Source organism: Eulemur rufifrons, chromosome 6 (genome assembly GCF_041146395.1).
Source record: "Eulemur rufifrons isolate Redbay chromosome 6, OSU_ERuf_1, whole genome shotgun sequence".
Taxonomy (NCBI): domain Eukaryota; kingdom Metazoa; phylum Chordata; class Mammalia; order Primates; family Lemuridae; genus Eulemur; species Eulemur rufifrons.
Genome location: NC_090988.1, coordinates 564,389 through 592,344, shown reverse-complemented (window position 1 = coordinate 592,344; position 27,956 = coordinate 564,389). Strand labels below are relative to the sequence as shown.

Here is a 27,956-nt window from a genome sequence, read left to right as displayed (position 1 = left end):
AATTGAGTTTTGTATGTTGACTGTGTCCTGCACTCTGTTGAGTCATTGCCACTGGTTTACAAATAATGCTGCTATTTCCTCATTGTCAAAGAAATTTCTATTGGCTTCACTTTCTCGCCAGCTGCGGCTCCGTATCTTTGCTCCATGATGCAGCAAACTCCTTCAAAGAGTCACTTGCACGTCAGGGTGTCAGATTTCTCCTCTCCCACTCCAACAGGCTTTGGGATCCCCGAGGGGAGTGATGGTGAATGGATGAGAGAGGGAGCGGGGACACTTGACGTCTGTGGGTCCCCGGGACTCTGCTGTACCTGAGTGTGTAGTTCTCAAACCACACCCAGGCCTGGTCCCGTCAGGGGCTACCCTGGGGGGAGTCTCCTTCCTCTCCTGAGTGTGAAGGATGCTCCCTCTTCTGCTGGATGGTTTGGGGACAACGGGCTCTAAGGAGTCTGGTCTCCATTAGTTCAATGTCCATGTGTTTGTTTTTGTGACATATGTGAGCGTGTGCCTGTGTGTATGTTAGTGTGTATGATATGTGCATGTGTGGGTTCACGTGTGTATGTGTGCATGTGTGTGTGTGTGCTTACATACTGTGTTGGAGGGTGACTGTGGTGTGTGCACGTGTGTGTGTGTGTGTGTGTGTGTCGGTGTCACTGAGAGGCTGTAACAGCCCACACCGGCTGTGCTCTTGCTCACCGCTGGAGCTGATGTCAGAGCCCCTACCCCGTCCCCAGGTCTGACCCTGGCAGCGCCGGCAGGACATTCTGGAGAAATAATGCCCTTGGAAGCGGCCCTGCGTAATGGCGGGTGGGTGTCGGTGGATCGATGCCCCTGTCCCCTCGCTCTGGGATGACTCCGAGGTGCGTGTCCTGTGCTGTCTCCCAGAGGCACCAGGCAGGGCCGAGCCCCTGCTGCCCACAGTGGAAATTCCTCTAATGAGTCCCCCTAACTGCTGGGTTTTCCTTCCCATCTCACTTCCCCACTGCCCTCCTGGTGTTTCCTGGGATTGCCTCCCAGTTGAATTCTTGTCTTAGGGTCACCTCCAGATGAAATATTTGCATTCGAATCTTTGCATCAGGATCGACTTCCAGGGAACCCAAGGGAAGGCACGCACGTCAGCTCTCTCCTCTAACCTCCTTCAGCCTATCATCGTGTCCTGTTCATGGACGAGGACTATGATGCTCAGAGTAGGCAAGTCACCTTCCCAAGGTCACACAGCTGACCAGTGGCAGAGTCTGGCTTTGACAATGGCCTGTCTGTCCCCAAATTGGGCACTCGCTCCTCTCCTGAGAGACTCCTCCCTGCGAAGGGCCACAGGAATTCATGAGGGATGTTCAAAGCCAGGAAGTTTCCTGATGTTTGTGCCAGAGGGTCCCAAGGTCATGGCCGGTGCCCGTGTCCCTGTTCTGCCATCAGAGTAATAAAGCCAAGCACGCTGGGTACCGACTGTGTGCTGGGGATGCTTGTTGTAAGCACTTTCCTCATTTCAACTCATTTAATTGTCACAGTCACCTTGTTGTTAGCCCCCGTTTTCAAGTTAGAAAACTGAGGCACAGAGAAGTATAGAGACTGGCCCAAAGTCACACAGCTGTTCTGAATTTGAACCAAGCTGTCTGTATCTGGAATCCTTGTTTTTAATCATGACCCTCTCTGCCTTCTCACCAGTCACGTAGATTGTGTCGTACTATGTGTCAGGCATGATGCTAAGCAATTTCCTTTAAAAATATAATTTACAATTATATAGATCAGTAAGTATAACTAAAAATGCTATACAGCTTTTGCATAAGAAAAGGAAACACTTGGTAAATGTAGACATTTATGAGAAAAATTCTACCTTCCACTCCCCCTTCCCATTCCAATGGTTGGTAGTAGTTTTTCCTTTATGCCTGTACAAACACCAACGCCCAAAAGATTGGTTTGTCTGGGAGTCCCCTCACTTTGGGTCCCTGGGTCCCCATCTCTGAGCCCTCCCCTTTCCCACCCCTGCCCCTCTGCACTGGCCCTGGAGCCCCCTTCCCTCCCCTGGGCCTCAGGAACTCCCTCTGCACCTGTCTGCCCTGCAGGATGCCCCAGCTGGGCCTGTCCTGGCTGGGCCTGAGGCTGGTGGCCGCCTCCCCGTGGCTGCTGCTGCTGCTGGTCGGGGCCTCCTGGCTCCTGGCCCGCGTCCTGGCCTGGATCTACGCCTTCTATGGCACCTGCAGCCGCCTCCGCTGCTTCCCGCAGTCCCCGACACGGAGCTGGCTCTGGGGTCACCTGGGCCTGGTGAGTGTGGCAGCAGGACGGGACTGGGGTGTCAAGGTGGGTGGACATCCCCAGGGCCGGGAAGGGGCTCAGGGAGCCGGGGGTGGAGGTGGGCTGGGGTCTGGGACGGAGGAGAAGCGAGGGTGGCTGAGGGGAGCCCCTCTTTCCCACTGCCCCACCAGATCCCTTCCTCCCTCCGTCCAGCCCATGCCCCATGCCTTTCCCGTTCGTGCCCTTCCATGCCCCAAGCCTGCTTCGGGTCAAATTCTGCCCGTCTGTTTCACTGTACTGCACCCCTCTCTTACTTGGGGGCTTCCAGGGCGGGCTGCACAGAGCAGGGACCCCACTCCACCCATAGTCTCATCACTGGACTTGAGACCTCCTCAGAGACAGCACTGACCGGGGTCTGTCCCCTGCCTGGGCCATCTCAGTCGGCCTCAGGACAGATTCTGCCTCTCTCCGGCCAGCGGCTTCCCCACAGGGATCAGCTGCGACCCCTGCCCACACACAGCTGGGCCACGGAGAGAAATCGCAGTCTCTCCCCACCCCCTTCCTGGGGCAGCTTCCTCCTCTCACCCTAGCGTCCAGTGTCCGTGTTGTCCCGATGCGTCCCAGAGCCCAGCCTGGAACCCCCGTCCTCATGGCTCTTTGGAAAAACCTTCCCCTTGGATGCGATAAACCACCCAACTCCTCTGAGGCTTCTCTGCAGGGGTGCAGGAGAGAGTCACAAAACAGGACAGACGGGTGACATGTAAATTCCCACCCGCCCCCTGTGCAGGGCACCTCATTCTGCACCCAAACTGCCAGCCGGCTCGTCTGCCGTCCCCTCGTGGGCAACGAGCTGTGTTCACTCCCTGCCTCTATTTGCCCGCTCACTCCTCCCCTGCTCCCCAGCCCTATCATGCTCCCTTGAGATGACTCACGGCCCCTTCCCTGCACCACCCCCACCCTCGGTCTAGTCCATCAGTTGCCCAGACCCCACGCTTTGGGGTCCGCTCACCCCCTGTTTCTCTCGCCCACACATTCCATCTCTCAGCACATATGGTGCTGACACCTGGACCATCTCTCCTCAATCGGTCCCTTCTCTGCATCCTCCTGTCACCCCCGGCCCCCTACGCTGCCATCTGTCTCCTGGACGCCCCCCTGTTGCTTCTCCTGCCCCGCTTGGTCCACTCTCTCCTCAGCCTTGCAGAGACTTTTCCAAAATTTAGTTTAGATCACGACACTCCTGGGCTGAAAACCCATGACTCTGAGGATAAGGCATGAATGCTGCCTGCCCAGCCCCAGCTGCAGGAGAGGCCCCCCTGGCCCAGTGACCACCTCAGACGTGCAGAGCCCGGGGCTCCCTGCCTCTTGCCAGCCTCCCCTGCAGGGATTCTCGCCGGGGCTGCCCCGGGATGGGGGCTCTCTCAGAATGAGGAAACCCTTCCCCATGAACCAAGGGGACCCTCTCCATGGGCGGAGGTGGGTCTTCTCTCTCTGTCCTGGGATGCACCTTGGTCCCCAGAGGAAGAGAGCAGGACTAGCAGAGATTCCCTCCATCTGTGCAGAATCCAGACACGCAGCTCATTGCCAAGGCCACCCTCCTCTGGAGGCTGCAGGGGGGATGGGCTGTGGCTCCTTCTGGGGAGGTGACAGCCACCTTGCAGGTCACCCCACAGAGCAGGGCTTGAGGGTCCTGACTCAACTGCTGGCCTCCTATCCCCATGGTTTAGGAGGTGAGTGCCAGTGACAACTGGAGCCGCCACCGCCACCTGCTGACGCCCGCCTTCCACTTTGAAATCCTGAAGCCCTACATGAAGATTTTCAACAAGAGTGCCAACATCATGCAGGTGAGTCCCTTGAACCCAGGGTCCCAGCTGGAGCTTTGGGAAAGTGGGAGTGACCTCGGACAGATCTGGTCTGAAATTTTGGCTCTGCTGGGTGGCTTTGGGATGATTGCTTTTCCTCTTCGAGCCTTGGTTTCTTCATCTGTGAAATCGGCGTAATAATGCCTGTTCGTCTGCCACACTGTGCTGTGACTGGTCTCATCCTGTACTCATGTGATGATAATCACCTTCCTTTTATTACTAGCAGGAAGATTGCAGGTGTTTCCTGTCACTGCTGAATGGGCTGCCTCAGTTCATTTTCAGCTATGTTCGGTTGTGTGATTAAACACAGTGTGTATTTTTTTCAAACAAAATTTCTTTATGTTTCTTAGATGTTTATTATTTTTAAACAACTTGTGTACTAGCAATTGTTATCTTTTTTATCTACTGAGAAGATATATTAAAATATTGCACTATGGATCGGATCAGATTTATAACTGCCAAGTTATTGGTTCAACATTGTGAGTCAGTATTACAGGAATATACAACTTTAGGCATTTTTTTCTTATATAAATTTTACTTTTCATGTTTATATAGTTACACTTTTTATTTTGATAGCAATTTCTCATTCACTCATAATACCAAAAGTTAAATCATGCTGTAGGAGTGATCTCTTGCCAAAGACACCAGAACCATACCTTATGTCAAAGAGAGTGTAATAAATTCTGGTAATAAATACGACCTCAAACCATAAATGACTGCGTCATTTATCAGTAAGTGGCTTCTCAATAGAATTTCTTACAAATCTGTGTTTGTTTTTGGTGGATCGGTTGCTGTTTAAGGAAGTGAGACGTTTCGCTCTGTTGGATGCAGTGAGGGGTGAACTTGATTCTGTCCTTGGCAGTCGTAATAGTTCTTACCTGGAAGGCAGCAAGAATGGAGGGGAGGGAAACCTAATTCGTGAGAAGTCCAGTAAGTCCTCACGTAACGTCCTCAGTAGGTTCTTGGAAACTGCGACTTTAAGTGAAATGACTTACTAAATAATGAAACTTTTTACCATTGGCTAATTGGTACGCACAAGAGGTAAGTTCCTATGGGATACGGTACAATATCCGCTATGTCATGCTATGTCATTCCGCTTAAGTCTGTTTCCAAGAACCCATCAACTATGTTAAGTGAGGACTTCCTGTATTAGGAGTCTTAGTAGTGAGGAAAAGGAGAAATTTTGTCATTTCTGTGATTGGGAATGTGTTCTCCTTTACCAGTTTTAGAGACTTGGTCACAGAAAGCCCTTGTTTTTGTCTTGGTCCATCATGGTTACAGAGGAGCACGGTCTAATATTTGAGGTATATGATGTAATTTTTAACAGCGTAAGAATTTGCAATGAGTTGAGACTGGATTCTAGTCTTCTGGAACTGTTTTTGCCTTGCTTATTATCCAAACACTGAAATATTTCCTGTGATGTATTGGACACTGTTTTCCATAAAGCACAGATGGCCCCCCACTAACTAACTGTGTTGGTACGTCCCAATAAACCCGTCTTAATTTGAAAATATAAGTTGAGAATGCATTTAATACACCTAGCCTGCCAAATATCATAGCTTAGCCTAGGCTATCTTAAACGTGCTCAGAACACTTAGCCTACAGTGGGCAAAATCATCCAGCACAAAGCCTATTTTATAACAGAGTGCTGACCGTCTCATATGATTTATGGAATACGGTGTTCTGCATCAGTCGTTTACCGTGGTGATCATGTGGCCAGCTGGGAGCTGCGGCTCACTGCTGCTGCCCAGCGTCAAGAGAGAGCATCGTAGCACATACTGCTAGCCGGGGAAAGTTTAGCGTTCAAAATTTGAAGTACAGTTTCTACTGAACACAAATTGTTTTCACACCATCACGAAGTTGAAAAATCGTAAGTCAAACTATTGTATGTCAGGGATTGTCTGTACCTCAGTTAAAATAAATAATTTCACTCCTTAGCAGGCTATATAAAGCTTTTTAAAAAATCTCCTTTATAAGTATAAAGAGGCCAAAATGTTTAGGTAAATTGTCAGAATACAAGCCTAGGAAGGGACAGAGACAGTATCACTCCAGTCAAGCCTTGCTCAGATAATGTGCTCTTGATGCTAATTTTTCAACACTCTTCCTGTGCTAGATGTGGACTAAAAACATACAGAATTAAATGCAAATAATCCAGGACCTTCAGGCTCTGAATATAGAGGCGTGAGAAAACAAATCATTGCAATTGTGGTGCTTATATTTTTGTGATAAAAAAGAGGTGGTGAATGAATGGTAACGCTTTGGTATTTAGGATGGAGATTAAAGAAAAGCACAGGATGGAGATTAAAGGAAAGTGTAATGATGACATGTGAGATAATAGGAAAGCTAGTTGTGTGTGTGTGTGTCTTCTCTACGGAGGATAGGAGCGTCAGTGAAGATATCATCACTGATCATTTCTGTTTCCACATCTAATACATCTTCAACACTTGTCAGGAACTGCCCAAGTGTGGATGTAGACATTAGGGAGCAATATAACCAGTCCTGAATTTGGGGGATTAGAAGTCATGATTCCCCTAGAGGTAAACATACAGGTATAGTTTATCTTCATTTTTGCATTGGATAGAAGTTTTAGTGCATGTAATATGTCACCTTAAGTTTGGACATGCAATTCTAGGACTTGAGACTTCTCATCACTTTGGGCCACAGGTGTTTGTGGTGTATCTGTTCAATGTCATTCAAGATTTTAAACAGCCTTTGATATTTGGTAGCGTCATTTTGCTGGTGTACGGAGTGAGTGATGCAATAGGTACACCATTTAAAATGGAGTTTTTCCTAGTTTGAGGAAGGACTGGTCATCTACACAGTGCTGGCCCATCATGGTGTTTTCCTATGAGCAGAGTGGTGTCTGTGCAAGTCCGCTGTGATGTCCGGGTTGAAATACCAAAAGGAGCTATGGATGCTCAGGGCAGTTATCCAAGGAATAGTTGGGGTGAGCTGCAGACAGAGCTTATCACTGGAGTAATATAATTTAGTGAAAAGGCAGGTATATTTGACATCTGCACAGTGGGGAATTTTTAATGTCTTTCTGTAAGAGGAATAGCTGGAAACATTGTGTTCCAGTGATCCACAAATCCCCAGGGTCCATTTTCTATTCGCAGGTACCATTTCCATACGAGTAGACTTCAAAACAGGTCGTGGAAGGTGGGGAGTAACAGCTTAGCGTGTTATCTAAGAACAGAGGAAATCCAGTCGTTGTCCCTTTTTTAGTTCTAATTTCTCTTCCCATTTTAGAGATTATGCAATTTCGTGGTTGTTAGTATCTCATTTGATCCTTTCTCCATTTCCCCAAAATCATTCCTTCCATTTTAGAGGGAGCACAGGGCCTTACCCAAACTCGTACACCTCGTAACAATAGAGTCTCTCGTGTGATGGCCGAATGTGTCACCACGTGTCCTGGGCACTGTCCAAGGATCAAACTCAGAAGAATACTGCCAGTTTCATATAATTAGGCACTTTTGCAAATGTGGCATCAAATCTGATAAGAGGGACTCATAGGGCAAATGGTGTTTTATTTGTATAATTTCTAGCGAAGGCAAAGGGATGGGGATGTAACCCCCCTCAGGGGTTAAAGGTTTAGGATTCAGTAACAAGCTCCATGTGCTCACCATCAAATTGGTATTGATTGATCAACACTCATGTGCACATGTGGTAGCAACATTCACCGGGTGTCAGGCAGGTGGCGGGGAGGGATGGGCATATTCACACCTAGTGGGTGTGGTGCGCACCATTTGGGGATGGGCACACTTGTAGCTCTGGCTTGGGCGGGGCAAAGGCAATATATGTGACCTAAACATTTGTACCCCTGTAATATGCTGAAATAAAAAAAATGGTGACACATATCTCCTCTCCACCTGATTGTTTTCCGACTTGGTGATGGTGTAACTATACACCTATGAAAATTCACAGCTACACTTAAAACTGTATACATGTATATAACAGGTCCTTAAATAATGTCATTTGGCTCAATTTTTCATTATAACGATGAGGAAAAAAATGGATTCTGGGTCGGGTCTGCCGCTGGTGTGGACTTTGCATGTCCTTTCCGTGTCTGTGTCGGTTTTCTTCGTGTGCTCCGGTTTCCAGTTTCCACCTGCGTCTCAGAGATGTGCGTGTTAGGTTAAACTGATATGTTTACATTGTCTCAGAAGGCAGTGAGTGTCCCCTCTGTTTAACAAACAAAATGAAATGTATTTCTATATTGCCTACTCCACATGGAAGAGAGTCTTTTATTTCTTACAATTAAATTTTATATACTTAGTGAGATTTTAATATCACTATCTTGATTGGTATTAGGGACTTACTGAGTAATATCCTAATTTAGTGGAAAATGAGGTATATTTGACATCATCAAAGTGGGAAAATTTTAATGGCTTTCTATTACTGTAAGAGGGGTAGCCAGAAGCATTGTGTTTCATGATGTGAGTTATGATATTAGGGTAATATATGAAAAACACCTCAATTTTTGAGATGTGAAAACTGCCTCATTTTTATATATGCATGTTTTATATTTGCAGTTTTCATAAACCAAGGTCACAAAAGAAGAAGGGTGAAATCCTACTTAGGACAAATGAACCGAAGTTGAAACTGAATTTTTACTTATTTATTTATTTGTTTTTTATTTTATTTTTTTTATTGGCATAGATTCAAGCAGCAGAAACTGAATTTTTAAAGGGAAAAACCTGTGGTTTCATTCCCTCACCACCAAGTTAACACCCAGTTCATTTAGAATAACACAACATTTTATTTAAAAGGAATTAGTAATTAACATAAGTTATCATATTCTTTCATCTCATTTACTGTCTGTCTTCCTGAGTTTCTAGAAACATTTTGAATCTTTAAACACTGTATTTTTAAAACTATGGTCAAACGTGATACAAGGCCAGGCTCATGCCTGTAATCCTAGCACTTTGGGAGGCCAAAGTGGGAGGACTGGAGTTTGAGAACAAACAGCCTGAGCAAGAGCAAGACCCAATCTCTACAAAAAAATTTAAAGAAAAAAGAAAGAAAGAAAGAAAGAAAGAAAAATTAGTCTGGTATGGCGGTGCACACGTGTAGTCCCAGCTACTCAGGACGCTGAGGCAGGAGGATCACTTAAACCCAGGAGTTTGAGGTTGCAGTGAGCTATAATGATGCCCCTGCACTCTACTCAGGGTGACAGAGCAAGACTCTGTCTTTAAAAAAAAAAAAAAAAAAAAAAAGTCAGGGAAATAAGACTCTCCCGTGGTGTGTAATTAGGGAGTGTACACCAGGTTTCTTGGGTCAGATCTTTGTAATTCTGAAATATAAAGATAGTCCTCAATGATGAAGAGGGTGTTAACATTGCAGAAAAAGTGTGCATAGATGACATCATGAAAATATGTGACGGGCTTATTGAAGGACCGGAGCAGCGTGCGCTCATACTTCCGTGTGAATAAGCATAAGGAAGTGATTGCTTGTCAGTGGAGTCAGGAGTGATGGCGACGCCAAACAACCACAGCTTGTCCACATGTGCGGCTGAGACAGTGACACCTTTGCTTCCTTATGATTCAACGTACAAACATTGTTTCACACACAAAATCACTTAAAATAATGTATAAAATTACTTTCCAGCTAAGTGTATAAGGTGTACATGAAACCTATATGAATTTTGTGTTTAGACTCGGGTCCCATGTCCAAGTTATGTATATGCAAATATTCCAAAATCTGCCAGCCCAAAAAATCATCTGAAACTTGAAACACTTCTGTTCCCAGGATTTCAGATAAGGGATACTTAGCCTGTACTTGTCTACAAAGTACAGGAAGTTCTTGAATGTTCTAGCCAGAGTAATTAGGCAAGAAAAAGAAAAGGCATACAAATTGGACAAGAAGGAATAAAAGTATCCATGTTCACATACGGATTTTTTTTTTTTGAGACAGAATCTTGCTCTGTCGCCTGGTCTAGAGTGCTGTGGCATCAGCCTAGCTCAAACTCCTGGGCTCAAGCAATCCTCAGTCTCCTGAGTAGCTGGGACTACCAGCAGTTGCCACCATGCCTGGCTAATTTTTCTACATTTAGTAGAGATGAGGTCTCGCTCTTGCTCAGGCTGTTCTTGAACTCCTAAGCTCTAACGATCCACCAGCCTCCTGACTTTTGTTTTCAGGGGAGTGCCTCTCCTAAGAACTTATGAGGGTTAAAAAAATTATATTTTGTCCCCTTCACTTTCTACATGTGTGTGGTTTTTTAATTTAATTTTTTACTTTTTAAATTCATGGACTTTATTAAGGAAGTTTTAGGTTTATAGAAAAATGGATCAGAAATAGTGGAGAGTTTCTACATATCCCCTCCTCCATGCATTTTTCCCTATTACATATTTATTGCATGTGTTACAATTGATGAGCCAGTATTGATATATCATTATTATTCATTAAAGTCCATAGTTAGGGTTCACTCTTTGTGTGCTTCATTCTATGGATTTTGACAAATAAACACGTGTCCAGCGTTACTGGGTCATACAGAATAGTTTCATGTGCATGTGTTTTTAATGTACCCAAATGGAATGATGCTAGAGACCTAGTTCATTTTGTTTTTTGTTTTCATAATTCTTGCTATTAAGGATTCATTTACCCTGCTAAGTGTCCATGTGAATCTTGCCCGAGGTGCCATTGTTTGTATTTAGTTATGATTCATCATAAAAGCAACTGAATTTATTGCATTGATGATATCACGGAGAAAGACAAAGGATATGTGAGAATTGCTATAGCATGTGCCCCTGGCTTATTTGGTCAGATAAAATACAGGGCCAGACACGTCAGTTAAATTCTTGGGTATAACTGGAGCTAGGGACACAAGAGACGTTCCATAGGCAGCATGAGGTAAGTTACTGTCTTTGCTAAATCCCACCAACAGGAAAGAAGCGCAGTGCCTTATGAGGCCATTTGCATTTTGAAGGACACATACCTCACCTGAGTGCTTTGTTAGCTATTAGGCATCGAGTGACCAGAAATAAGTGTGAATTTATTTAATGTAAAAGATAATTGTTTGGTGAATTCTCTGCAGTTAATGGAAAGCTGGAGAAATAGAATACTATCCTCAAAATCATTCTATTGGAATGAGCACCAATGTATTCACTGTGATATTTTTCCTTGCCAGTATTGGAAACATTTAATTTGGAAAAGCTAAGAATACAGCTCCATGAAAAGAGAGTGTGAGAGGGCCAGAGAACGTGCATTTGTATAGAATCTCACCGTTCTCCATATTTATTCAGACAACCTGTGGCAGCAGACGTAACAGCTACTTCTCCAGTGGGCTACCATGAGGATATTGAACACAGAAATACCCTTTGCTCTCTCTATGAAATTGACAGATGCAGGCTGTCAAGTTGGTAGAAGTTTCCATTCTTTCTACAGGTTATGTCAAAGTGCACAGTAGCAGAGTTGGTGACAATCATTGTGCCCTATTGCATTTTCCCACAAGCATACAAAACCAAGCCTTCTTCTATTCCCCAAGCTCTGTGGATTGCTACTAGTTAATAAAATAGGTCAATAATGTCCACTTTTTATTACCACTCCACCATTTTCCCAAAAATTGCTGAATATTGATGGGTAAGACCTCTTTCTATTTTCTTCAGTAAAAAATAAAAATCTTTCTAACGTTGTTTGAGCCGCTTTGGTGGGAAATTGGAAATGGAAGGTCATATACATCCTGGCTTAGCTCAACAATCTGTCATTGTGTTATTGTCATAGTTAACATGGTGCTTAAAAAATTATTTTGTTCTGTTGTAAATCCATGGGTCTTTTGTTGTAGTTGCTGTTCCCGACTGCTAAAATGTGATTAACATATTGCCATTTCATAATTATCTGATTTTATGTATTTTGGCAGTATTTTAAGTTCATTATATTTATATATATATATATATATAGAGAGAGAGAGAGAGAGAGAGAGGTATATCCCATTCTCTTAATCTTTTGCTTTCTCTTTAGGCAAATAAAAATGTCTAAAACAGTATATCATTTTAAAATGCAAAATATAGAAAATATTTCTGCAAGACCATTTAGATGAATAAATGATCTTGCAGAAATATTTTCTATATTTTGCATTTTAAAATGATATACTGTTTTAGTATATAACATACACATAGTTGTTAGTTGTGTATGGATTGAATTTGTGTGTTCTTGTGAATACTTGACATAATTAGCCTATTCTCAAAGATTTCACATCAGCCATTAAAAAGTCAGGAAAAGTGGATTGGTTATGAGGCTAGGTGATATGCTCTGCCGTTCTTATTTACATTTTAGGAAGGCTGGAGTGAGACAGTGTGTTTATTTGGGCTGAGGCATGAGATAGTGGTGATAATTGATTTTTTACTTCCTCTGGCAGTCATGTAAAGTATCTAAGATATTGAACAAGGTCTCTCAAAGGGTGTAACTTCTTGCTAATTATGCTTGAAACACTTTTTCACTTCTGCTAAAGTCCTCCTCTTTCCCTACTTTCTCTGTCCCATTCCCGTCATCTTAGCTACATAACATCCTGCCAAAAAATAGCTTTAAACCACCAAGTACCTGATAATATATGGAGAATTTTTTTTCTCATATGCATTTGAGAAGCAGCGGGAGGGTCTCTGTGGCTTTCCAGAATGACCAATGATTCTCACAGAATAAATAAACTTTATCCTTCCTATTATGGTAAACAAACCACAAGGTTCTGATAAACAAATCCTTCCATGCTTGTCTGCAAATTACCTATTGCAATTTAGTCATGAAAGAGTCCATTCCCTTTCTGAGTCAACCCACTTAGGCAGTGCAACGAATGAGAGTGGACAGTCCTCATTCCAGTACCGATCATCCTGGTGTGTTTCCACGGAGGATATGAAACTGGTTTGTTCCCACACGGTTTCTGCATTCCACAGCATAACAGAAAGTTAACACAGCTGACAAAGTCGTACGGCCTTTCAGCAGGTGATGGACCAAATATTTGTTGAATTTTATGTTGTGTGATTATCCAGCAACTCTAAGGCAATTGAATTGAGTTGTATTTTACTCTTTAAAGACATAGATATAGATATTGATGCTATAATATAGATATAGATGTAGATATACACAGACATATATGTATATCATAAATTATATTATGTATATACATGTAGACTTTTTTTTTTTTTTTTTTTTTGAGACAGAGTCTCGCTTTGTTGCCCGGGCTAGAGTGAGTGCCATGGCGTCAGCCTAGCTCACAGCAACCTCAAACTCCTGGGCTTAAGTGATCCTACTGCCTCAGCCTCCCGAGTAGCTGGGACTACAGGCATGCGCCACCATGCCTGGCTAATTTTTTCTATTTATATTTTAGTTGGCCAGATAATTTCTTTCTATTTTTTTTAGTAGAGACGGGGTCTCACTCTTGCTCAGGCTGGTCTCGAACTCCTGACCTTACCCGCCTTGGCCTTGCAGAGTGCTAGGATTACAGGCGTGAGCCACCGCACCTTGCCATGTACATAAATATGTAGACGGAGGGAGCAGAGAGAGTTGGAACCATATTGCAGAAAATACGTATTTTGTGGGCTTAATAAAGCATTGGAGGAGCTAAGTTATCAAAGTTGCATGTTAAGAAGTGTGTGTTAACAGTGGTGTGTAAGGCAGACCTGAGTGGGAAGTTGAAAATGGATAGACCAGGGAGGAAGTCACTCTGACAGTTCAAGGTTGATTAACTGTATAGTAAGAAGATACAGGTTCCTTTACAAACTGGCTCCTAGCCAGTTGTGTGTTCTGTCTCAGGGATCCATGCCTTAGCCCCTTGTCTGTGCCCTGGGACCTAGCACACCTGTGCTCACCTATCTCTCTTCTGAACGCTTTGCTAACTCCTGGAAGGTCATCCTGAGCACCTTCTACTAGTCCAAACTCATCTGCTTTAGTCTTGAAGCAAGAGGGTAGTATTTTAATTTCAGTAGTTAGGCACTCAATAGAGAGCCTGCCACTGATTACAAATTCAGTATTTCAATTTAAAGGAATGAAGGGCCTTGAATGAATGAGATTTGAGAGATACGCTGATGTTGGGATCTCCATGGAACATGAGAGAAGATATATTTATTAAGGAGGTAGAAATGCAGTGCTAGATTTCAGATGCAATGGGAGATAAAATTAAGATGATGTCTTCACAGAGAAGAGATTCAAAGCTGTGTGCGGGAATGAGCTAGCCGAGACGAAGAGTGTAAGTGCTGAAGAATTGCACCATACTTTAATGGTTTATTACTCTGGATTTCAGTAATCAAGTTCATACCTATAATTTATTCAGAATTTGTGTTTAAGCTTCTTTTAGTTTTAAACACAACTTCAAGCTGCTGTGTATAAGCAGATGATACGGTGCAAAAACATAAGAGCTCCTACCCCGAGGAGGATCTCTCTGTTATTGCTCTCTCACTGAAATGCTGTTTAATCAACCCAGAAATGTTCATATTTGTGTTTGCTTGTGAAATAGAAATCAATGAATTTGGCACAGTTAATACATCTTCTGCTTTCTTTTTCATTAGTCAGCATCAGAAAAATTACTTCCAGTTGCTACAGCCTTCAGAATTGGTGTCTTGATCAAATTTATACTCTCAGCATCATCCTCAGAGCGATTACTCATTGGTATTTCTGCAACAAAGTGCCTACTGGAAAAATGTTACAAGCAGGAGTTAGAAGATGACGCTTCAGAGTATTTTTTGTGGGCCCCAGAGACACAGAATAGTTGCCATTTTAATTAGGAAAGATTGTAAGAAATGAAAAACGAAAGTGAAGACAGCACATTTCCTATAAATGGTTTGTTGGAGGCATTTTGATCATTTAATTACTTTTTTCTGTGAAACATGAGTACCATTCTGTAAGCCATTTAAAGACAGCCATCGGGATTAGCTTCAGTTTCCACAAAGAAAGTTAACAAAGGTTTGCAGAAGCATCCACAATCTGAGAATCACACTGACATTTTTTTTTAAAAGTTTCAGAAATCATATTTGAATACTGGAAGATATTAATAAAAATACCTAAGAATTATCAAAGCATGAACACCTCCAGTTGAAAGATTTCAGCATGACTACAATATCGTGACTATAACGTTTTCCTTCAGTAGGCATGTATATATTTTGAATCCATATGCGGAATCGAATTCATTGCCCTGCAATCTGTCAACGCTCACTAGTGTAGCAAATTGAGATAATTTTCCTGAGCTTCATTGTTTAACAGATTTCAGATTCCTGCAGTGCCTGTTAACAGGGCAGTGACTTTGGGAGTTGTCCGGTAGCAGGGAAGGAGTTAGTTTCACCATGTGGTGCTAAACAATGCCATGTGGCTTATATACTCATTACAATCAGTTTTAAAAGTAATAATGTAATGAAATTACCATTTTGAGTGAAAAATCAGGTAGAATATAATTATATACAGGCAAAACATCTTGTGTTCTTTCATTCATTCAGCAAATATTTATTGAATGCTGGAATTCCAGTTAATACCAACGTAAACAGACAAAAAGGAGCATTGAAATATTGAAAGAACAGTGAGTGAGTGAATAGAAGAATAATAAAATTTAGAGTAAATAGCAAAATGTTTGGTTGGTTTTGTTGTTATTGGTGGTGGTAAATGGAGTGTTTGAATAAGGTTATGAACAAGGAAAACAGAAACTGGATTAAAGGAAAAGGCATTTCATTTGGGAATACTTAGATATGCAATATCTTAGGAGTAGAAATGACCCAGTTTTGCATAAAATCAATGTTAGTTTTGAGTAGAGAACTTGTATTTAGAAAAGCAGTTTTTATGTTAGTCAAATGGAGTTGTATTCTTAAATATTTCAGTGATTAATCACATTGGAATTTTTCTTCTTGGCAAAGAAAGAAAAAAATAGATAAGAAGATATAGCTGTGCACGTTTCCTCATAAATTTTGTATTAAAAAAACCTTCCTGTAACATTGTGGCTGCTTTAGGAAAGCCTGAATTAGCTGCTATAATTCAGCTATAAAATACTCTGTGAGGCCCTGCTACGTAGATCCCCTCGGAGGAATTCCTAATGGAAATTAAGAGTGAGAAGGTCCTGAGGGAGAGAAATTTAGAATGAAAAAAAAAGGAACTCCTAATGAAAAGAAAGTAGATGCTGACTCTGTGCCTGTGCATCAGAGGTGACTGATGCAGCATAACTCAGGATTAATTATGGTTTCCCACACACTCAGTTCCCATGCTGAAAATATGGACAAATGACTACACACATAACGTCAGTATACTTATTGTTAACATTGATTTTAAACAATTTAGCTATTGACAATATGGCTTGGTAATGAGTGAAAAAAATTAAAGATCAAGTTAGTGTTGGATTAACATGTTATGTAAAATATGAAGTGTTATAAAATTAATAATATTTAACTATGATTTTAAAGAAAGAAAAATAATTTCACCTGTTTTCAAAATCCTCATAGAGTTCATTATGGTAAAACAAGCTCTGTTTATGGTTGCACACAGGCATGCACACATAGATATAGGTATATGTAGACACCGATTGACTGATATAAATTGATATATTAATCTGTATCCTATTTAACAGATGATCAGCCTGCAGATATTTTGGCAAACATTTCTATAACAAGAAACTGATAATATACAGACTTTAGTACTAGCCTAACAAAATAAAATTTTAAAAAAATTACATCCGTAAGGAAAGCTTGGCAAATAGTTACATAATCACCAAATACCAAGTAGAGGTTAAAAAATATTTACTTCCAGAGTATAAATTTTCTCTTACTTATCCTGCAGAGGGCAGATACTATATTGGCTTGCACATTGGCTTTTGCTTTTTTATTTCAGTTCCTTAAATATGAGGCACGTAATCTTTCATTTCTAGGCCTGGCCACCTCCATTATTTTATATTTGTCATCACAGGTGTAAATACATTTCTGTCTGCGGTTGGCATTTCAGTGTAGACCCTTGTCTCAAGCCATCAGTTTCTGATCAGGCCTCAGGGCCCTTGGGCTGCGGGGCGGGGACCACGGTCCTCCAGCCCCCGGGAGCTCTCCCGGCTGCCCCGCCCAGGCTCTCGCTTCACGGTTCTGTAAAGAAGGTCATATTTTAATGTTCGCTTTTTCTAGGATGTCTTTGTCTTGTTACTATTGTTCTATTAGGCATGGGGCTGCTCTGTGTAAGGTGTGACCCCTTTAGAAGTCAAAACACCCTCCAGGGGGCCTGCCCAATGCCACAGTCGTTTTTCTCTTTTTCCTCCTTAATAGGGACAACTGTCTCCCGTTTTTCAAAATTAAAAGAAAAAGTAGACCATTCCCCACTGAAGGTCTTAGAGTATCTTGCCCCCGCAAATGGAAAGGAAAACAAAAACAAATCTGGGCCAATATTTTCACATGCTAGACATGTGAGAGGTGTCGCATGAGTTTAAGATTTGCCATTTGGAAAACTGAAGTGTCTGAAAGGAGATGATAGAATGCCCGTTCCGCAGTCAGAGCCACTTGGTCGCAAGCTCAGCTTACACAAGTCATTCGTTGTAATAGTTCCTATGTCTATTTCTGAACATTCCATATTTTGTATTTTCTTGGGAAGAAACTGGAAGAGATGACAGCCACCAAGTCATCTGTATGGGTCGAGAACGCACAGGAGTTCCTTCTCTTCAGGATGATTGTGCGATGGTTATGGAGGGAGGAGGAGGGAGGAGACAGGAGGAGAGGGAGAGGGAGGAGGAGGGAGGAGACAGGAGGAGAGGGAGAGGGAGGAGGAGGGAGGAGACAGGAGGAGAGGGAGAGGGAGGAGGAGGGAGGAGACAGGAGGAGAGGGAGAGGGAGGAGGAGGGAGGAGACAGGAGGAGAGGGAGAGGGAGGAGGAGGGAGAGGGAGGAGAGGGAGAGGGAGGAGGAGGGAGGAAAAGGAGGAGGAGCCGGAGGAGGAGGGACAGGGGGCCGGAGGGGGAGGCAGGGCGACATGCATCTAGCGCTTGCTCTGTGCCAGGCTTTCCATACAGCCGCTCCATGACGCCTCTCTATAACCGATGTAGTAATTACTATTATAGTATTATATCCATTTATAGATAAAGATACAAAAATTGTAAATAATTTGGCCAATATTGTATTAATACGTGGTGAAGCTAGGATTCACCAGAGCCCATACTGGTATGAAATTTATATTCCCAAACCCAGTATTTTGTTTTTCATGGGAAACCAAGGAACCTTATGTAGCCATTGAAGCAGGAAACAATTCCTTTTCCACTCAGTGGTAAAATAGTTATGTTTTCTAGTGTTGCCTTTTAACTGCTTCCTTCTGACCTGATTGTGGATAAACATAAGGGCAAGTGGGATTATTTTACTCAATTTAAGCTCATAGAGCAGCAAGCAATATTGGAAGTGGGAAGTGGTTATTGCAAAAATCTTAAGAGATAAACAAGGTATATGCTGGGATTTCAAATTCAATATGATGAGATATAAAACCAGACCGAATAATTCTATAAGATGCCCTCTGCCCATTCATTACATTAAACTCAAATCTACAAAGCACAGGGAATCCGTAATAAATTACTGGTTGTGTTGAGTTTTCTCTGTGCTTCTCACTAATTTATTTAATAGTTTAATAACCGTCCTGGCTGATGTTTATGCTGACAAATAAAATAATCCAGGGCATTTTTAATGGCCCTTATGGACTCTCTGTATACCTACGTTATCTTGGGAGTTTGCAAAATTATTTTACTATAGCTAATGACAAGTCCAAACAAGGAATTAAACATGGTCCATTAAAAACATTCTAAGTGTATATGTAAGAGTTACTGTAGAGTTTTGATCTATTTCAACTGTATTTATTTTTCAGAATAGTATTTGTAGTTTGTATGTTTAAAATACATCAATTATACCAAAGAAATGAGGATCCTAAATATACTGTAGTCAAAATTACCTTTGTTCAAGCATAAGTTCTTTTGAATAACAACTCACACTTCGTGATTTAAATACATGTTATAATTTATTCTTCTTTACTTTGGGATGGAGATATGAAAAATACACCAATAATTGCATTTCTAATGTCACCTTCTTTGTGAAGCCTTTCCAGACTGCCTTATTGATTTTTTTAAAACAAATACATTTATTGAGGCCTGATTGACGTGCAAAGAGCTGTACATATTCAATGTATACAAATCGATGAGTTTGGAGGTAAGTTTATACCCATAAAACCATCATCACAATTTATGCCATAAGCATATCTATCGCCTTCAAAATTTTCCTCCCTCCCTCTTTATCTTTATTTATTATTATTTTGTTACTATTACTATTTTGTGATAAGAACAGTTAGCATAAGATCTACCCGTGCAGCATTTTGTTAAGTATTCCATACAGTATTGTTAGTATGGGCCCCATGCTACACAGTGGATCTCTAGGACTTACTCATCTTGTATAACTTTGCATCCTTTGACTAATAACTGCCCATTTCCCCTGCCCCCAGACCTGGCAACCACCATTCTATTGCCTGATTCTATGAGTTTGACTGTTTTAAATTCCTCATCTCTGTGGTGTCACGTAGTATTTGCCATGTGTCTGGCTGGTTCTATCTAGTACAATGTCCTCCAGGGTTAGCAATGCTGCAAAGGGCAAATGGTAAGATTTCCTTCCTTTTTTAAGGCTAGGATCCCACTGTGGGGTGTGTGCATGTGTGTGTGTGTGTATGTGTGTGTGTGTGACATTTTCTTTATCTATTCATTTGCCGATGGATAATTTGTTTATACTTTGGCTTTTGTGAATAATGTTGCAATGAGTGTTAAAGAGTAGATCTTTTCAAAATCTTGATTTCAGTCCCTTTGGAAACATTCCCAGAATTAGAATTACTTGGTCCTATAGTAGTTCTATTTTTAATTTTTTGAGGAATCTCCATACTGTTTTCCATTGTAGCTGCACATTTTCCCATCAACAGCATATAGGGCCGGGCGTGGTGGCTCACACCTGTAATCCTAGCACTCTGGGAGGCCGAGGCGGGTGGATCACTGGAGGTCAGGAGTTCGAGACCAGCCTGAGCAAGAGCGAGACCCCGTCTCTACTAAAAATAGAAAGAAATTATATGGACAACTAAAAATATATATAGAAAAAATGAGCCGGGTATGGTGGCACATGCCTGTAGTCCCAGCTACTTGGGAGGCTGAGGCAGAAGGATTGCTTGAGCCCAGGAGTTTGAGGTTGCTGTGAGCTAGGCTGACACCATGGCGCTCACTCTAGCCTGGGCAACAGAGCAAGACTCTGTCTCAAAAAAAAAAAAAAAAAAAAAACAAAACAGTATACAGATGTTCCCTTTTCTCCTCATCCTTACCACCACTCAGCTTTTTTTTTTTTTGATAGTAGACATTCCAACAGGCGTGAAATGACATTTGATTTAAAGTTGCAATATCTTTCCCCATACCCAACCCAGCAATCCATGTCTCCACCTGCATTTTATTTTTCCCATATTATGTATCATTGTTTTCTATGTCATGTACATTATATATTTTTTTATTTCTGAGAATATAAAGTTTTCCACAAACAGGTCTTTCCAAAGAGGAGTTACTTTAGCTTAGTAAGATTTTATAATAAATAAGAGCAGAAAAAAGATGAGAAAGTCCAAAGGAAGGGAGTGCCATATGCAAACACTTGGAAGTATATATGTCAGAGAATCACTGTTATTGAAGAATAGCCCGATTAAGAGGTAGCCTGGGCAATGGGTTAACTTGATTCTTTTGATTTTGTGCAGGAAGTATAATCATTTGTGTTATCTTTTCCATTACTTTCCTTTTTCATAATGAATTCATTTTAACCAACTGAACCACCATTTTGTTGTGTCATTTAAAGTAATCCTCCACCCCACTATTCACTACTAAAAATATTAATTCTACATAGTTAAATTAAAAATTCCCCATTTTGCATTTACTCATGTACTTACTGTTAACGAAGTACTGCAAATTTATATTAACGCAATAATGAACTGTGAAATAGATTTGTGTGCAGCATTAATGTGGTATGTACTGTTCTGAAAAAAATCTCTATGAAGTTCAGAATTCCTCAGTTATCACCTGGAGTGGATGAGTTGATTCTGACACTGCTGTTTCTCTGTTCATGCTAATTCTTGTGTTAACCCTAGCGTTTGCTACCTATTTTGTGTATTTGTTCTTTTCTTTTTAACCTCCAACAATTAAATGGTTGTTGCCATGGTGTCCTAAATATCCTATTCTATGGCTATCTAAGTTAGTGTATGACATTAGGAGCAGAAAGGAAAAAGATCAGAGATATAAACGGGTCCTTTGAGTGTATGTGGACCTGTGAGAAAAGGGGCCATTTGGAGCAAATTCCAGGTTTCCATCGTCAGTTCCATGGAAAGACAGCGGCGGTGTCACTGACCCCGCCAGGGAATTTGGAAGAGACTTGGGTTGAAGAAAGGAGGCTCTGCAGCGCCCAGGCCGCGGGGCATTTGTGGTAGAACCGCAGGAGAGAGCGCAGTCAAGGCCAGGGACAGGAATAGGTAGCGTGCACGGGACCACGGAAGCCGTGAGCCGGGGTGAATGCTCCACTGTGATCACCGAGTGCAGTGTCACTGTTTGGTGACATGCCGTTTCCCGCTCCTTTCCGGTGACTGCGGCTCCCGTCACTCACTCACCACTCGCCCTGCTTGCACGGCGCCAGCCACACAGTCCCCGGGGTACCCTGTGAGTATCATTTTTGATCTTGATGAAATCATAAAATGTAATAGATGTAATGTTTTCTCCGAATTATTTTTTGTATATTTGTTTACAGGTGGTTTTTATCAGGTTATTTCCCTAAATTTCTGACTCATCTGAGAGCACTTTTTTGTCATTACAGTAGGTAGTGGATATTATCAAATGATGGTTTCAAACCTATTGAGATAACTATGTAAATTTTTCTTTAGTCCTTAATAATGCCAGTTATATAAATAGATTTTCCGATATTAAACCATCCTGAATCGCCATTTCATCATAATGGACAACTATAGGAAAATTATAGTTGGATTTAATATAGATTATATTACATGAGATTTTATTAATATTTGTAAATATGGGCGTTCTGGAGTCGCGCTGCTGCCGGTGTCTCGGCGGAGGGAACGTGGGTGGGTTCGGCGTTTCCCGCCGGGACCCCGACAGCCGTGAGCGGGGCCAGAGGGTCTCACCCCCCGGGCGAAGCGTTCAGCCTCCCCAGACGACGGTCTTGGATCTAGCAATCGGGAGGCGGCAGAAGTGGGTAATGAAGAGAGAAAACAAAATTCTTGAGACTGATGGTGCAGGAAAGAAAGAACAGACCGGTCGTCTTGTTATAGGAGATCACAAATCAACATCGCACTTCCGAACGGGGGAAGAAGACAAGAAAATTAACGGAGAACTGGAGTCTCAGTATCAGCAAAATATGGACAAGTAAATTATCAGGAAGATGTCGGCGACGTTGTGGACTTGGCTGCAGTGAGGTAGATCCTGATGGAGAAGGTGACGTGGCTGGAGATGGTGACGATGATGATGATGATTCACCAGATCCTGAAAGTCCAGATGACTCTGAAAGTGATTCAGAGTCAGAGAAGGGAGAATCTGCGGAAGAACTCCAAGCTGCTGAGCACCCTGATGAGGTGGAGGATCCCAAAACCAAAAAAGATGCAAAAAGCAACTATAAAATGATGTTTGTGAAATCCAGTGGTTCGTAACTCCCAAACACTTAGTCTTTGTATTAAAAGTAAGCCTTATGGTTATGATGCACAGTGGAGGACTGCTTATAGAGCACAGACCTTTGTATTATAATTTTTAAAAAGTCCCTTTTAAATAATTACAAAGAGTCTTTGCTTTCAAATGCCATTGGTTACACTTTTATGGGCGTGACTATAGCCTTTTTGTGAAGAGTAAGAGTTGTACAAAATAAGAAATAAATACAGCACTCAACCTCCTTTCATATTAGCATCATCAACCCTCTAATCTCACCTTTTTACCCCTTCAGATGCAGTGATGGGTGGACCCTTCTTTTTGTTTGTGGTAGCTATTTTAGCATTTTTGTTCCTTCATATTTTTCTCTTATAAAAATTTGATACTGTGATATGTTCATGAGAAATATTCTTTAATTATCCTTTGTTATAGTAGAACTATTCATCATGGATATTTCTGCAAAAGATTAGATAGTTTCCTCTTACCCAGCTCTTCTCTTTGGACCAAAGCAACATGAGAGCAAGTACTTTCACACCTATTTGGATGGAGTAACCACTGTCATACATTTGGAATGTTATGATCCCAAGCAGTCTTTATATAATTTGCATTACATTTTGTTAGGTTTTTGATAAAATTTGGCCAGATTTTACAGAAGAAATTAAATGTGTAGTCACTTAGTCCTATCTATTTAAAAATATGTAAAACTGGTTTTGTTTTGTTTTTTTAGATAATATGTGACCAAAGTTAGTTTTGTCCCGAAAGTCTAAATAAAGAGAAAGCAATTTACCATATTTGGTTGTGATACATTTATCCTCATCTAAAATTGAGGAACAAGGCCGGGCGCGGTGGCTCACGCCTGTAATCCTAGCACTCTGGGAGGCCGAGGTGGGCGGATCGTTTGAGCTCAGGAGTTCGAGACCAGCCTGAGCAAGAGCGAGACCCCATCTCTACTAAAAATAGAAAGAAATTATATGGACAGCTAAAAATATATATAGAAAAAATTAGCCGGGCATGGTGGTGCATGCCTGTAGTCCCAACTACTCGGGAGGCTGAGACAGGAGGATCCCTTGAGCTCAGGAGTTTGAGGTTGCTGTGAGCTGATGCCACGGCACTCACTCTAGCCTGGGCAACAAAGTGAGACTCTGTCTCAAAAAAAATAAATAAATAAAATAAAATTGAGGAACAAGTTTATTGAACAAGAAGCTGAAATAAGAAATTCTCTTCATTTTATCCCAGTGCTGTTATATTGATTAATCACTAAAAAGAAATACTACTTTCTAATTTTATTGCTGCTTCTGTTGGACTGAGATGAGAATCATCTGACTGCTGTTACGTGGTTGATTTGTACAGCCGATTAACACAAACTGCATTATGGGTTTGTCAGTGGATTTTTGATTAATTGGGTCCAAAATCTTAATCTTTCTAAGTAATAAGTTCAAAGTCTTGAGTCAAGCCTGTGAGCTGAACTGTTACACATCTAGATACTTAGGTATTTGCTGTATTGGATTTTTAAAAAATTATTCCTATGTTTTGAAATTAAGAGTACATTAGGAGTGTAGCAACTAAAATAGGTGGTTTCTGGTTGATAGACTCCATCTTGCAATATTTTTCACATCAAACCCTCAAGTTTTTTTTTTGTTTTTTTTTTTAGTTTCTCACATTGTTTTAAAATAGGCGCTACTCTCTGTAGTGAAATATTGAGTCAGTGGGTAGTTGACAATATGTGTGACGTGTAAGAAATAACTTGGTTTAAAGAAGTTTGGATTTAACAATTTTAGTTTGCCCACTGATTTTCAAATACCTAATTTGTGGGGTTGCTCATTGCAATTTAAGTAGAAAGTGAAGACTGATTTATGTTTAAGAATGGAAGAGGGAGAGAGAGAGAGAATAGTATTATGTTTTAAAAAGTGAGTATTTTCATCAGTTTGTTGTTTAAATATGCTGGGTTGTTAAGCCTTGGTTCCGTTAATGTAAATAGAAACACTTTCTTCTAAAATAAAAAAAAAAAAAGAAATTTGTAAACATGGCTGGTTGTGTTGTGCCATCTGATTTTGGAATTAAGTTTATGTTGTCTTTCTAAAGTTCACTGGGCAACTTTCTCTGACTTTTTCTGGAACAACTTATAAAAGATAAAAATAGATATCACCTGCCTCTTAAAAGTCTGATGGAATACACATGTAAAACTATCTGGACTTGGGTTATTTTGGGGAAAGTTCTCCTAGCAACATTTTTTGGCTGTTAGTCTCTCCAAAATTGTATTTATAAAAATCTTGTCTTGTGGTATAAACTTTTCAATTCATTAATATTTACTGGTGCACAAATTATCATAAAATATTTTTATAATTTTATTAATTTCTATTGTGTCTGGATTCATTTTTTCTAATTCATTCTGTATTAGACTTATTTCTAATTTGTCTTTTTCTAATTAGTCTTGACACAGATTATTCTGTTTTATTATCTTTTTTAAAGGAGCCACTTTTATCTTTGTTAATCATCTCTATGGTTTTGGTTTTTTGTCCATGATTCGCTGATTATTGCCCTTATCTTTATTATGCATTTTGGTCTCTTTAGAGCAGTGTCTGACACATGTTCAGTGCTTGATGCACTTTAGCTAATACTGTTCATTGATTAATACCTTTTTCTTCAGTTCCGGCTCTTTAAGGTGATCAGTGTCACGGTGTAGTATGCGTTGTCACACACTTTTCACCTACAATTGTGAATAGCACAAGCACAAACATGTATGTACAGATAGTGTCTTGTTTTGTGTAAAAATGAGATTATATTGAACAATACTTTGCAGAATAATGTTTGCTTTTTTTCTTGGCCTGAATTATATATTATTAATGATTCCTTGGTGTATACATTTATATCAGACTGCTTTACTTCAACAGACACATTGTTCTCTAGAATGGATATATTACAATTTATTCAAAATTTACCTATTCTTAATCATCCTGCTTATTTCTGAGGTGGGGTATGTGTGTGTGTCTGTGTATATTTGGTTTGTTTTATTTTCATTATTTTATTTATTTTTTTGCCACTATACTCAATGTTGTACAACATCCTGGTCCATTACTTCTGTAGAGATAAATTCCCCAAAATAGTAATATTTCTGGGCAAAAAGATGTGTGAATTTTAGATTTTAATATACACTGTAATATTCCTTTTTTTAAAAGTTGTAGCCATTTATACTCCTAAAAGCAAGGTGTCAGAGTCTACTTTTCCTCTTAGGATAGTGTGGTGGTTAAAAACACACTAGAGCGGAATTACCTGGGCTCATATTTCAGCTCCACCATTTACTAGATGTGTGTTTTCAAGTTGTTCAAGCTCTGTGTTTAAATTGTCTTATCTGTAAAGTGGGGATGAAAAGTACCCCATGCTCAGATTGTTATGAGAATTAATGTAGTAATAATGGTAAAGTGCTTAAAATAATGCCTGGCATTGTGTTACAGAGCTGAATTTGTTAAATAAATTTAAAAGCATAAATTCATAAATTTCTCCAGATAATTGCTATTTTACTACGACTTCCTTAATAACTAGGAGATTGAGCCATTTACTATGCTGACAGAGTGTTAGTATTTCCTCATCTTATTCTATTCTTAAACTAATTTACAGGTAGCAGCTGTTCTGACTTATTAACATCAGGTCATGGTTCCATTTCTAATCTTTTGAGAGTTGCATTCTACTGTTACACTCCAGTTCTATTCATTGTGGTTTATGCCTTTTAAGCAACGTTAATTCTTTGTTCTATATCATATCTGCATAGCTTAGTAATTGTGAATGAATATTTATGATAAATCCAGTAAAGACACAGCAATTTAACTTCATATTTAAATAATCTGAGAACAGTCTTGGTTCTCTCTAATTCATTACAAAGTCAGAGTATTCACTTGTTTTGTTCATTGCGATATTTATTCTAAGTGTCTAGAAGAGTGCTTGGCACACAGCAGACATTAAATGAATGTTTGCTGAATGAACATGAATTTATATGTTGGGTCCTTTTCTCTTGTTCCAAAGGAACTGTTCCAATCTAATACAAAGAAAAAATTGAGGAAGTAAATGGCAAGTTGTAAAACAAATGATACTTTTAAACTCATTAGCTTAGACTATTTCCTAATTGTTCCTGTTTGCACACAAACCTGCTAGTCTTGGAGGTCTGAGTGCTGGCAGGGAACCAATCCACTCTTGGCATAAGTGTCATCCAGCCCCTGTGGGTACCTTGGTCTCAGCTGCTACTTTTTGTCTGTTTCTCTCTTTCTGTTTATTTTAATTACCTTGGCTTCTTCTGCATTTGCCAGTAAAAGAATATAAGAAAGACAATGCAAAGGGCAATGCAATGCAGTGCGGTCAAAGATTACTTGAATACGTGAAGATCGTTGAACAAAGAAAATCAATCTAGGAAGCTGGTTTTGTGGGCTGACTCAAGTAGGTTAAAACTCTTTAAAATGTTTAAACTTCATTATGCTTTTAATAAAATATTTATCTTTCAATGTTAGAAAGCAATAGATACCGTCATAAGACAAAAAGTGGAGAAAATGTATAGAGGACAATATGCTTTGTTTATTTTAGAAGCTAATGTCTTTATTTTTATCAAAATAAATCATGCTCCTGGACAAAAGCATAGAGCATTATGGAATATCCTTACATGAAATACGTATTTATGTAAAAAGCAGCAGTCTCCTGTTCACTCGCACCTGCTCCAGTTTCGTTCAAAGAGGTTACACTTTCCCCCCTTCCCTTTCTTAATTCTCCTGGTTGCTACTTTGACAACTTGAAGTAATCCACATGTGCATCAAGCTTCAGGCGAGCAGCTCTTAATGGCACCTATTGCTTCCCAAGTCTGAAGCACGAATGCTTTTCTCATTTACATTATCTTCCTTCAACTTTCTCCCTTTCTGCTAATTTTGGCCAACTACGTTTAGTTCTATTGTTTACCTTTTAACTTAAGCTTTTACTTAACCCTCTGTTTATTGGTGGATTAACATTAGAAAGTGTCTCTTGATTTTCCACTACACAAAATAAAGGTGTTTGTGCCCCACTTTTTACCTCTATCTAACCTTTTTGACTGTCCGTCTTTAGCCTACTGTGGATTTGCTTTCACGTTTTCAAGATTGAGAATTTTCAAATCATGATCTATAGCCCACATTTTGCCTCTGCATTCATCCTGAACTCTTTGGGATGATCCACAATAGGCAAAGATCATTTTTACAGGTGGACCTCTATTTATTGCCCCTGTTTTTAGCCATA

The 27,956-nt window shown here is 40.7% G+C and overlaps 1 pseudogene; it reads left to right on the top strand.

Annotated features, from left to right (window-relative positions):
• Positions 1 to 797: 797 nt before the first annotated feature.
• On the top strand, positions 798 to 22,717 carry LOC138383626 (small acidic protein-like; annotated as a pseudogene).
• The last annotated feature ends 5,239 nt before the right edge of the window (positions 22,718 to 27,956 follow it).